The sequence below is a fragment of the Pristiophorus japonicus genome, chromosome 21 (genome assembly GCF_044704955.1).
Source record: "Pristiophorus japonicus isolate sPriJap1 chromosome 21, sPriJap1.hap1, whole genome shotgun sequence".
In the NCBI taxonomy this organism is placed as follows: Eukaryota; Metazoa; Chordata; class Chondrichthyes; family Pristiophoridae; genus Pristiophorus; species Pristiophorus japonicus.
The window spans coordinates 67842493-67856059 of record NC_091997.1 but is presented as its reverse complement, the minus strand read 5'-3'; the positions used below and the strand labels follow the sequence as shown (position 1 = coordinate 67856059).

Sequence of the window (13567 nt, the reverse complement as noted above, 5' to 3'; positions counted from 1 at the left end):
TCTGTCGCCTGTGCCTCCCGAGAGACCCCAGCGACTGATAGCTGGCTGTTCCCCAGGAGACAGCGCATCAACATTACGGCCCTGTGTGGGAGAGCTGACAATTTGCCACTGCGTTGCTTCGAGGGTTACATGAGCTCTGCGTCCCTGCTTTCTTCCCTTCCGTGCTGCCTAGCTAAATTGGAATTGACAGCGGCTTGGTGCAAATTGAAAGCTTGTTTACTTAGTACACGAGGGAGAGGCAAGGTGTGTCACTGTTTACAGCGGAGCGACACGGGTTTGGTGCCTGGCTCTCCCCGCGTGCTTCACTGAACACCTTCCGCACCCCTCCCCCCACCCCCCACGCCTCTCCGCAGTCCCAACTGAAGCAATACCGAGAATAATCTCCCTGCAGCTCTTCAAAGGGCAGTTACTTAGGGTTCAGCTCTTGCACTGTCGTGCTTTTAGTTTGCTCTTCGGAGAAAGAAAGACTTGCATTTCTATAGCACCTTGCACCGGCCACCGGATGTCTCAAAGTGCTTTTTAGACAATGAAGTATTTTTTGGAGCATGGCCACTGTTGTAATGTGGGAAATGCGGCAGCCAATGTGCGCACAGCAAGCTCCCACACACAGCAATGTGATAATGACCCGATAATCTGTTTTTTTTGTGATGTTGATTGAGGGACAAATATTGGCCCCGGGACACCGGGGAGAACTCCCCTGCTCTTCTTCGAAATAGTGCCCTGGGATCTTTTACATCCGACAGAGAACAGACGGGGCCTCGGTTTAACATCTCATCCGAAAGACAGCACCTTAGTACAGCGCTCCCTCAGCACCGCCCTTCCGACAGTGCGGCGCTCCCTCAGCACTGCCCCTCCGACAGTGCGGCGCTCCCTCAGCACTGCCCCTCCGACAGTGCGGCGCTCCCTCAGCACTGCCCCTCCGACAGTGCGGCGCTCCCCTCAGCACTGCCCCTCCGACAGTGCGGCGCTCCCTCAGCACTGCCCCTCCGACAGTGCGGCGCTCCCTCAGCACTGCCCCTCCGACAGTGCGGTGCTCCCCTCAGCACTGCCCCTCCGACAGCGCGGCGCTCCCCTCAGCACTGCCCCTCCGACAGCGCGGCGCTCCCTCAGCACTGCCCCTCCGACAGTGCGGCGCTCCCTCAGCACTGCCCCTCCGACAGTGCGGCGCTCCCTCAGCACTGCCCCTCCGACAGTGCGGCGCTCCCTCAGCACTGCCCCTCCGACAGTGCGGCGCTCCCTCAGCACTGCCCCTCCGACAGTGCGGCGCTCCCTCAGCACTGCCCCTCCGACAGTGCGGCGCTCCCTCAGCACCGCCCCTCCGACAGTGCGGCGCTCCCTCAGCACCGCCCCTCCGACAGTGCGGCGCTCCCTCAGCACTGCCCCTCCGACAGTGCGGCGCTCCCTCAGCACTGCCCCTCCGACAGTGCGGCGCTCCCTCAGCACCGCCCCCAGGAATACGTCCAACTATAGTTGTCGACCACACTGTGACAGGGGGCTGGAGAAGGGGTGGGGTACAGAGATGGAGTGCTGGGTCCGGGGAGGGCTTTGTTGACGAGCAGGAGAATTTTTACATCAACGCCAAAGCCCCAAAGCTTTCCCTCAAGTAGTGAAGGGAAACAAGTGGTTGAAGCAGTCCAGTGTTTGTCCAGTTCCACTGACTGGAACTCGCACCCCAGGCACACTGGGGGCCTGTGGGGGTTCAGCCATGGTATTCAACAGACAGAATTGCAAATTGCCTGCGTAAATATTTGTGCAATCCGGGAGTGCCGTTTGGCATCGATCAGCGGTCTTGCGCCCTGATTGGCTGAACTGAAAATCAACACTTGGCTATGGATTCGTTCGTCTCTCCGTGTCTTCTCTAACCACCACTGACGTAACCTGGGATGGTTTCCGATTGTTCAGCTGTCAGTCCTGCCTGCGGTAAGCTGTGTGATTACTATTGAACATTCTGTGTAATAATGCATGAAGCATCACCGCTAATCCATCAGCAACCTTGCTCTGGCACACCGCATTTTTACACAATCTAAAAGCAAGAACTTGCATTTATATAGCGCCGTTCACAACCTCAGCACGTCCCATAGCGCTTTACAGCCGATAAAGTACTTTTTTTGGAGTGTAGTCACTATTGTAATGTGGGAAACGTGGCAGCCAATTTGCGCACAGCAAGCTCCCACACACAGCAATGTGATAATGACCAGATCATCTGTTTTTGGTTGAGGGATAAACATTGGTCGGGACATCGGGGAGAACACCCCTGCTCTTCTTCGAATAGTGGCTTTTATGCCCACCTGAGAGGGCAGACGGAGCCTTGATTTAACGTCTCATCCAATAGACGGCACCTCCGACAGTGCGGCGCTCCCTCAGCACTGCACTGAGAGCATCAGTTGTGCTCAAGTCCCTGGAGTGGGACTTGAACCCACAACCTTCTGACTCAGAGGCAAGAGTGCTGCCCCCTGAGCCACGGCTGACACCATCTCTATGGTCACAACCGATCTGTACAATATATGATTGTGCTGCGCTTCAGAATTCGCGTCTCTTTTGAAGGCACTGCCTGATGCTAGAGAATGGCTCCACAGGAAGTGCCAACCCTCCAGTGCTTCGCACACAAGCAGAGCTCTCTGCATGTTTACACAGCAAGTCTCATTTGACTATTCGGTCACTGTCTGCATCACACTGAGGGTGAACCTGCCCTCAACCGATGTCCATATAGATCGGGGGCTTGATAAGGTGGATGCAGAGAGGATGTTTCCACTGATGGGGGAGACTAGAACTAGGGGGCATGATCTTAGAATAAGGGGCCGCCCATTTAAAACTGAGATGAGGAGAAATTTCTTCTCTCAGAGGGTTGTAAATCTGTGGAATTCGCTGCCTCAGAGGGCTGTGGAAGCGAAATTGAATAAATTTAAGCCAGAGATAGACAGTTTCTTAACCGTTAAGGGAATAAGGGGGCGGTTAGGGAAGTGGAGCTGAATCCAGGATCGGATCAGCAATGATCTTATTGAATGGCGGAGCAGTTTCGAGGGGCCGTATGGCCGACTCCTGCTCCTATTTCTTATTAGAATCACAGAACGGTTACAGCACCGAAGGAGGCCATTCGGCCAATCGAGCCTGTGCCGGCTCTCTGCAAGAGCACCTCAGCCAGTCCCCCTCCCCCCGCCCTCTCCCTGTAGCCCTGTAAATCCTTTTCCTTCAGGTATTTATCCAACTCCCTTTTGAAAGCCACGATTGAGTCTGCCTCTCGGGCAGCGCATTCCAGATCCTAACCACTCGCTGCGTAAAAACGTTTTCCCTCGTGTCGCCTTTGGTTCTTCTGCCAATCGCCTTAAACCTGTGCCCTCTGGTTCCCGACCCTTCCACCAATGGGAACAGTTTCTCTCTCTATCTACTCTGTCCAGACCCCTCATGGTTTTGAACACCTCGATCAAATCTCCTCTCGACCGTCTCTGCCCCGAGGATAACATCGATCTACTTTACAGCAGTAGCCATTGGGTAGCGACCAGGGACCCTGGGAGCAAAGCCCCAAACTATCGGCAACCGCTCCGAGCGGCCAATTCGACACCGGCCTAGGGATTGAGCCTGTGGCCTGTGGGCGATGGGCCTCGCTAACATAATCCGGTGGTGCCTTTATCTGCTGAGTCCTCGGAGGGAGCTAGGTACTTCAGCTGCAATGTGTATCGAAGGAAAGAACATTTATAGGCACCTTATCACATTCCTCAGATTCCTGGGATGGGGGGATTGTCCAATGAGGAGATATTGAGTAGACTAGGCCTATATTTTCTAGAGTTTAGAAGAATGAGAGGTGATCTCATTGAAACATACAAAATTCTTACAGAACTTGACAGGGTAGATGCAGGGAGGATGTTTCCCCCGGGCTGGAGAGTCTAGAACCAGGGGTCACAGTCTCAGGATAAGGGGTCGGCCATTTAGGACTGAGATGAGGAGGAATTTCTTCACTCAGAGGGTGGTGAATCTTTGGAATTCTCTGCCCCAGAGGGCTGTGGAGGCTCAGTCTTTGAGTATATTCAAGGCAGAGATCGATAGATTTTTAGATATCAAGGGATATGGGGATTGGGCGGGAAAGTGGAGTTGAGGTCGAAGATCAGCCATGATCTCATTGAATGGCGGAGCAGGCTCGAGGGGCCGGATGGCCAACTCCTGCTCCTATTTTTTATGTTCCCAAGGATGCCCCAAAGGGCCAACCAGTTCCTTTTTGAAGTGACGATGTCATGCAGGCAATTTGTGCACAGCAAGATCCACTACAGAAAGTGAGGTGAAAGACCCGCTTTTAATTGGCTGACGGAGCCATGTTGACCTTGAGAATATATGTATATATCTTTTCAAATCAATTATTATGGGGCCGCTCATCTAAGAACATTTAAAGAAGCAGACAGTCTGCACAATGTAAATAGGACCGTATTATAAATATTAAAAAGAATGAGGAATGTGATACCCAGCTTCGATTCATACATTATTGAGGAGACGACTGATCTGGCAAGCTTAGCGCTGAGATTTTTTCTGTCTGTCTGTTGCCTGCAAACTTCATCACTGACCAACACAAACGTGCCTTCTTTAAATCCCCGGCCATTCGCTCCCCGTCTCCCGCAACCTTCCCTCCAGGCCGCCTTTGTTGATTTCCATGAATTTCTGCCTGCGTGTGGTGCTTCAATTGGAAAAGCTCGCGGGCAGTCTGTCCGGTATCTGTGAGGTTTCACGTGCGCGCAACTTAGACGCAGCATTGTTCTCGCGGAAAAACGCCACTGGGCAGTAAAAGAACAAAAGACTTGCATTTATATAGCACCTTTCATGACCACCAGACGTCCCAAAGCGCTTTGTAGCCAATGAAGTACTTTTGGAATGTAGGAAACACAGCAGCCAATTTGTGCACAGCAAGCTCCCACACACAGCACTGTGATAATGACCAGATCATCTGTTTTAGTGATGTTGATTGAGGGATAAATATTGGCCCCAGGACACCGGAGAGAACTCCCCTGCTCTTCCTCAAAATAGTGCCATGGGATCTTTTACACCCACCCGAGAGAGTAGACGAGGCCTCGGTTCAACATCTCATCCGAAAGACGGCCCCTCTTACAGCGCGGCGCTCCCTCAGCACCGTCCCTCCGACAGTGCGGCGCTCTTTCAGCACCGTCCCTCCAACAGTGCGGCCCTCCCTCAGCACTGCCCCTCCGACAGTGCAGCCCTCCCTCAGCACTGCCCCTCCGACAGTGCAGCCCTCCCTCAGCACTGCCCCTCCGACAGTGCAGCCCTCCCTCAGACAGTGCGGCGCTCTCTCAGCACTGCCCCTCCAACAGTGTGGCCCTCCCTCAGCACTGCCCCTCCGACAGTGCAGCCCTCCCTCAGCACTGCCCCTCCAACAGTGCGGAACTCCCTCAGCACTGCACTGGGAGTGTCAGCCTGGATATTGTGCTCAAGTCTCTGCAGTGGGACTTGAACCCACAACCCTCTGACTCAGAGGCGAGAGTGCTGCCCACTGAGCCACGGCTGACACTAGAGTCAAGACCCACGGGAGAGGAACAAAGTGACGCGAGCTGTGGATGGGGGTGTCCTTCACTCTCTAGTCCTCCCCCTCACACCACCCCCCCCCCGCACCCCCTCCCCCTCACACCCCCTCCCCTTCACACCCCCTCCCCCTCCCCCTCACACCCCCTCCCCCCGCACCCCCTCCCCCTCACACCCCCTCCCCCTCACACCACCCCCCCCGCACCCCCTCCCCCTCACACCCCCTCCCCTTCACACCCCCTCCCCCTCACACCACCCCCCCCCGCACCCCCTCCCCCTCACACCCCCTCCCCTTCACACCCCCTCCCCCTCACACCACCCCCCCCCACACCTCCTCCCCCTCAAACCCCCTCCCCCGAACCCCCCCTCACACCCCCTCCCCCTCACACACCCTCCCCCTCACACCCCCGCCTCCCCCTCACACACCCTCCAATGTTCTGCTCCCAGGGGAGACGGATGTTTAAATGAGCGAAAAGTAAATATAAAGCATTAGCTCCTTGAGTGATAGAAGGTGAAGGGTTTGGTGCAGGCAGGGTAGGAGAGATTAACACAAAGGAAAGGTTCCAAAATACATGTATAATGAGAGGGCCTATTGAAGAGACATTGAACCGAGGCTCCGTCGAGGTGGACGTTCAAGATCCCATAGCTCTGTTCAAAGACAAGCAGGGATCTCTCCCTCTGTGATAGAAACATTTGGAACAGGAGTCCCGTCCTTATGTTCAAATCCCTCCATGGCCCTCGCCCCTCCCTTTCTCTGTAACCTCCTCCAGCCCCACAACCCCCCGAGATGTCTGCGCTCATCCAATTCTACCCTCCTGAACACCCCCAATATCCATCGCTCCACCATTGGTGGCCGTGCCTTCTGTTGCCTGGGCCCCAAGCTCTGGAACTCCCTCCCTAAACCTCTCCTCCTCTCTACCCTTCTTTAAGACGCTCCTTAAAAGCGACCTCTTTGACCAAGCTTTTGGTCACCTGCACTGATATCTCCTGATACGGCTCAAAACTTTGTTTGATAATCGCTCCTGTGAAGTGCCTTGCGAAGTTTTACTATGTTAAAGGCACTATATAAATGCAAGTTGTGGTTTTTGAGTAGGCAATTATGCCCCTCGAGCCTGTTCCACCATTCAATTAGATCATGGCGGATCTATACCTCGACTCGATTCACACGCCTTAGCTTCATATCCTTTGTGTGTGTGTGTTGTCCTGGGACCAACATTCCCTCAACCAACATCACCAAAAGCAGATCATCTGGTCTTGCATCTCAGTTGTTGTTTGTGGGATCTTGCTCTGCGTAACAGTGCCCATTCTTTAAAGATAATTAATTGGTTGTTTAGCACTTTGGCACATTCTGAGGGTGTGATGAGGTGCTATATAAATGCAAAGTCCCTACATCCATACGAGCGCAGCAGGGATGTGAATCATTGCCCAACATGGCCTGCTCCCATCCTGCACTACCACACGTAAACTAGAGGTGATCCAAAACTCGGCTGCCCCGTGTCCTAACTCACACCGAGTCCCGCTCACCCATCACCCCCTGTGCTCGCTGCCACGTGTCCTAACTCGCACCGAGTCCCGCTCACCCATCACCCCCTGTGCTCGCTGCCCCATGTCCTAACTCGCACCAAGTCCTGCTCACCCATCACCCCCTGTGCTCACTGACCGACATTGGCTCCCGGTTAAGCAATGCCTTGATTTCAACATTCTCATCCTTGTTTTCAAACCCTTCCATGGCCCTTGCCCCTCCCTATCTCTGTAATCTCCTCCAGCCCCACAACCCCCCGAGATGTCTGCACACCTCTAATTCTGCCCTCCTGAGCATCCCTGATTATAATCGCTCCACCATCAGTGGCCGTGCATTCTGTTGCCTGGGCCCCAAGCTCTGGAACTCCCTCCCTAAACCTCTCCACCTCTCGCTCCTCTTTGACCAAGCTTTTGGTCACCTGCCCTAATATCTCCTTGTGTGGCTCTGCGTCATATATCTGTCTTGTAACACTCCTGTGAAGCGCCTTGGCCTGTTTTACTCTGTTAGAGGTGCTATATAAATACAGGTTGCTGTTGTGTATGTAACGTCCACAGTGACCACAGGCAGGTGTCTGTGGCTGGTGAGGAGAACCGACAGCCCCAGCAATCCTCCCACCTTCCGGTCTAAGCCGGTGTGATTACTGCACAATGCAAACTGATACGGCCAGCCAGATTCAGAATGAAAGCCCACTTCAGTAGTTGATGGTTTACACTAAATACATCTCTAATGCATCTTTAATGAAGCTCCCAAGTATCTGTGCTGGCACGTTGAGGGAATCCAATTGAAATTAATAAGCTTTATATAACACAGGTAGCGGCTTTTGATAATTAATTTATGTGTAAATTGCATTGCCTGGTGCCCTGCATTAAATGGCATGTTGCTTCTGTTTGGTTTTTCTATCAAACATTTACAGCAATGCCAAAGGGACATTGGCATTTATATAAATAGGGGTTTATCTGTGAGGTTAAAGATTGCTTTCATATTGTCTCACTCTGTCTCTGTCTCTGACTTTCTCTCTGACTCTCTCTCTCTGTCTTTCTCTCTCTCTGTCTCTCTCTGTCTCTCTCCCTTTCTCTCTCACTCTGTCTCTCTCTCTTTCTCTGTCTGTCTCTCTCTCTCTGTCACTCTGTATCTCTGTCTCTCTCTCTCTGTGTCTGTCTCTCTCTGTGTCTGTCGCTGTCTCTCTATCGCTGTCTGTCTCTCTGTATCTGTCTGTCTCTCTGACTCTTTGTGTCTCTGTCTCTCTCTGTGTCTCTCTCTGTGTCTCTCTCTGTGTCTTTCTCTGTCTCTCTCTTTCTCTCTGTCTCTGTCTCCCTCTCTCTCTGTCTCCCTCTCTCTCCCTCTGTGTCTCTTTCCCTCTCTCTCATTTCTATTAGTCATTGAGTGGTCTGTGAGGTATTATATGCAGATTTTATACCGATATCAGCTGTTTCCAACGCAGTTTGCATATAAATGACTTATTTAAAATACAATTATAGGCAGTTGGATGGTGTAACTGAAAGGGTTGCACAAGTAATTAATGTGTCTGTTCCTCGGGCAATTACACGGCGGGTGACAAAGCTGGCCGGCCGGCATGTCCTTCAGTGTGTTGAGGATGTACCACCGATCCCGTGTGCCTGGCCTGAGCAGGTGGGAAGTATTGGAGGCTGGGCTGCCTCTCACTCCCCTCTGGGGCTATACCTTGGAGAACTGAAGCGGAAAGCTGGAGTCCATCGTACAAGAGGGGATGGATCATTGATTCAGGAACATCTGAGAATTTGAGCAATTTCTTGTTGCCGCCATTTTGTTATCCTAACCTTCTTCACCTGAGGATGCTGGCCCTTTGCTGAAGTATGTTATGTTCATCATTTTTGCATATTAAGGGAATCAAGGGATATGGGGATAGTGCAGGCAAGTCTCTCTTCCCATAGGCGGTCCCTCGAAACGAGGATGACTTGCTTCCACACCGAAAAGGGATGAGTTCCCAGGTGTTTCAATGAAGGACCTAATATTCCAGATCCCGAACTACATCCTGAAGGGTGGAAGATGCCTGGGCGTGGATTTTTTTAACGTGGGGCGGCCGTTGAACACCAGCCACCACACGGGGCTTGACAGAGCTAGGTCTTGGTCCAGTGGCAAGGGTTACCCAAGACGACTGGAGAACAGCTCTGCTGCACGAACCTAGTGCGCGCACATATCGCAGTGTGGGCTGGGCCTGTGCTGCCCCTGGGCCCTCACCTCTCCTGGGCCCCGATCACGTCCCTCTACGAACCCTCGCCGCTCCTTTGCCCCGACCTTGCCACTCCTGCTGTACCTGCCCACATTGCAGTCAGCCATCGCCCTCCTGCAGCAGCATGCCCTGCTCCCTGCAGTGGTATACCGCTGCAGGCTGCTCGCTCTAAAGGCCCCGGCCTGCTGATGGTTACGTTAAACGTGTATGGGACCCTGGTCAGGCTACATGTGCACACTCCTGGTCTCCATCCTAACAAAAGGACATAGAAGCAATGAAGAAAGTGCAATATAGATTTTCAGGAATGCTCCCAGAACCGAGAGATTACAGCTATCGGGAGAGATTGAATAGGGTGGGGCATTTTTCTTTAGTAAAGAGAAGATTTTGAGGTGACCTAATAGAGGTCTTTAAAAATGTCAATGGGTGGGACAGGATAGATGTGGAGAGAATGGTTCCACTGGTGGAAGAATCTGAAACTAGGGGCCATCAATAGAGGATAGTTACTGATAAACCCAATAGGGAACTGAGGCCGATTGGTATGTCCACGTCAAGATGGACTAACTGGACACTGAACCCAGGTCCTGCTCGGCACAGATCGGTACAGCACTAGACCATGCCTTTACTGTCATGGGACCGTTTAACTCTCTGCTCTAAGCCTGTGTGATGCAAACAGACATGGCCAGCCAGATTCTGAATGAAATCCCACCTCAGCACTAAATACATGTCGAATGCATCTTTAATGAGGCGCCCATAGTGAGAAACGATCGTCTGTGTTTTAGTGATGAAGACAGAGCGATAACTATCGTCCAGGACATAACTCCTCTGCTCTTCTTCGAAATAGTGCCCTGGGATCTTTTACGTTCGCCTGAGAGGGCAGACGGGGCCTCGGTTTAACGTCTCACCCGAAAGACGGCACCTCCTTCAGTGCATAAGAACATGCGAACATAAGAATTAGGAGCAGGAGTCGGCCATTCGGTCCCTCGAGCCTGCTCCGCCATTCAATAAGATCATGGCTGATCTTCGACCTCAACTCCACTTTCCTGCACTGTCCCCATATCCCTCGATTCCCTTACTATCCAAAAATCTAGCGATCTCAGCCTTGAATATACTCAACGACTGAGCCTCCACAGCCCTCTGGGGCAGAGAATTCCAAAGATTCATCACCCTCTGAGTAAAGAAATTCCTCCTCATCTCAGTCCTAAATGGCTGACCCCTTATCCTGAGACTGTGACCCCTGGTTCTAGACTCCCCAGCCCGGGGGAAACACCCTCCCTGCATCTACCCTGTTCAGCCCTCAGCACTGTACTGGGAGTGTCAGCCTGGATTTTTGTGCTCGAGTCCCTGGAGTGGGACTGGAACCCACAGCCTTCTGACTCCGAGGCGAGGGTGCTGCCCACTGAAAGCAAGCAGAAGAGTCAGCAGTGCGAGCGAGTGCGGAGACAAACTCTCCCATGTGCTGAAGTTCGTGTGCCTGTAATAAACATTTATTGAAAAGTGAGACAGTTGACCGGAGCCTTTGAGTAATGTCCTCTGGGGATGAACATGCGATAATACTCCGCACATCTGCCAAAGTCAGCATTTGGCATTCCTCCCATTCTGGATTCCGACAAAAATGCGATTGTTTGAGTAAAACCTTTTGGGAGCATCATCTCCAACTCTGGAACAAAGCAGATATTCTGTTGAGAAACTTTGGCAATGGGCCAACTTGCTATGTTTATAATGAGCACACAGCACTGCATCCCGGACTATATACTCCCCCATCGATGGAATCGTGCAGAGCCATCGTGTCTATGGCGGCTTCTCGCGAGAACAATCCCGAACTAATCCCATTGCCCGCCCTCTCCCCGAGCCCTGTACCTCCCTCTGCTTCAAACGTTTACCTACTCTTCCCATGTCATTGCTTCGACCGTTCTGTGTGCCAAAGCACTCCACGTTCCCACGGCACTCCACGTACGGACAATTCTACAACCTCACTACTCCCTCTCTGTGACTCCCCAACCAGAAGAAATAGTTTTGCCCAATTCACCCTAACCCTTCATCATATTAAAAAAAATCTCTTAATCAATCTCCTCTAGTGTCATAAGGTTGTGGGGCAGTACTGAGGGAACGCCGCACTGTCGGAGGGGCAGTACTGAGGGAGTGCTGCACTGTCGGAGGGGCAGTACTGAAGGGGGGCAGTACTGAGGGAGTGCCGCACTGTCGGAGGGGCAGTACTGAGGGAGTGCCGCACTGTCGGAGGGGCAGTGCTGAGGGAGTGCCGCACTGTTGGAGGGACAGTACTGAGGGAGTGCTGCACTGTTGGAGGGACAGTACTGAGGGAGTGCTGCACTGTTGGAGGGACAGTACTGAGGGAGCACCGCACTGTCGGAGGGGCAGTACTGAGGGAGCACCGCCCTGTCGGAGGGGCAGTACTGAGGGAGCGCCGCACTGTCGGAGGGACAATGCTGAGGGAGCACCGCACTGTCAGAGGGGCAGTAGTGAGGGAGTGCTGCACTGTCGGAGGGGCAGTGCTGAGGGAGCGCCGCACTGTCGGAGAGGCAGTACTGAGGGAGTGCTGCACTGTCGGAGGGGCAGTACTGAGGGAGCGCCGCACTGTCGGAGGTACCGTCGTTTGGATGAGACATTAAACCGAGACCCCGTCTGCTCTCTCAGGTGGATGTAAAAAAATCCCACAGCACCATTTCGAAGATTAGGGGAGTCCTCCGCGGTGTCCTGGCTAATATTTACCCCTCAATCAACATCACTAAAAACAGATTATCCGGTCATTATCACATTGCTGTGTGTGGGAGCTGGCTGTGAGCAAATTGGCTGCTGCGTTTCCCACATTACAACAGTGACTACACTCCAAAAGTACTTCATTGGCTGGAAAGCGCTTTGGGACGCCCGGTGGTCGTGTAAGGCGCTTTCACTGGCAAACGAAAAGCTAGCTCTTTGCTGCTCCACACTAATGGCGAAGTGCTCCTGTTTCTGATGGGGAACGACGTCCTTAAGATAGCTCACCTAGGAACCTGACCAGTCAAGTTAGCTAGTGTGCTAAACAGCGTAAAACCCGCTGGTGTATTTATTTTGCAGGAAGGTAAAATAGGTCACAGCTTCCAATCAAACGGAACAACAATTGACAGCCCTACTGGTTCCCAGAATCATTCAGTCTTCCGTGATGGATTTTTTTTTTTAGCCTGCGCTCTCGATTGTTGGTGGGTTTTGAGAGTGAATTGCAAGGCTTGATACAGCAGGGGGATTGCTTATTGACATCTGTGATTCCGAGATTTCATTCGGGCCCCGTGGCTGTGCGTCCTCTCTGGCCAGAGTGTGGGGGGGGGGTCAGTCTCTCAGTGGAGGGGCAATGTCACTTTAAGTGGACGTGAAGTTGACATTACTCCGACTGGCTCTGATCAAACGCCTTGCGCTCACATCGCGGGCTGCATTTTTGCCTCTGCTGATTTCGGTGATGGCGGCGTGCGCCCGGGAACAGTTTGCGCCTCAGTCCGCAAAATTGGGCAGCCGGGCCCCGAGTGTGCTGAGCATGGGTCAATCCCGAGGTTAGCAGCCGGCCTCGGTTTAACGTCCCATTCGAAAGACGGCTTCACGAACCTCCTCCCGCCTCTCTTCATCTCACCCCATCAACATATCCTTCTGTGCCTTTCACCCTCTCGTGTTCATCGAGATTCCCCCTTAGATTCCCCTTTCTGATGTGACGAGTGACGTCATTCACAACAGCCACCGACGGCCAGCCTTTAAAGCACCGCATTGATTGAGCGGTACAGGTCCTGACACCGAAATATCGATCTATTTAGCAAGTTCAGAGGGGATTGATTCTGTGTCCAACAGATCAATACAGGACTGGGCTGAAATCGCCTACTTGTGCAACGAGGCACGATTTACTATTTAATTTCCTGAATAACCCATAATTTAATCACGGGATGGGGCAAACGAGATGTTCTATTGCTTCAGATTTTTTTTTTAAATGTTCATTCTCGGAATGTGGGCGTCGCTGGCAGGGCCGGCATTTATTGCCCATCCCTAATTGCCCCTTGAGAAGGTGGTGGTGAGCCGCCTTCTTGAACCGCTGCAGTCCGTGTGGTGAAGGTGCTCCCACAGTGCTGTTAGGGAGGGAGTTCCAGGATTGTGACCCAGCGACGATGAAGGAACGGCCGATATATTTCCCAGTCGGGATGGTGTGTGACTGGGAGGGGAACGTGGAGGTTGTGGTGTTCCCATGGCATTGTTCCCATTGATCTTCTCAGCGGTGGAGGTCACAGGGCTCTAAGATACTGACGATCAGCCAATGCCGGATAATCTGTTCTTAGGGATCAATATTG

The 13567-nt window shown here is 52.7% G+C and overlaps 1 protein-coding gene across 4 annotated transcripts in view; it reads left to right on the top strand.

Annotated features, from left to right (window-relative positions):
* Positions 1-13567, top strand: part of LOC139234072 (SH2 domain-containing adapter protein F-like) — a 197465-nt gene that overhangs the window by 163948 nt on the left and 19950 nt on the right. The gene's annotated exons all lie outside the window — the stretch shown is intronic.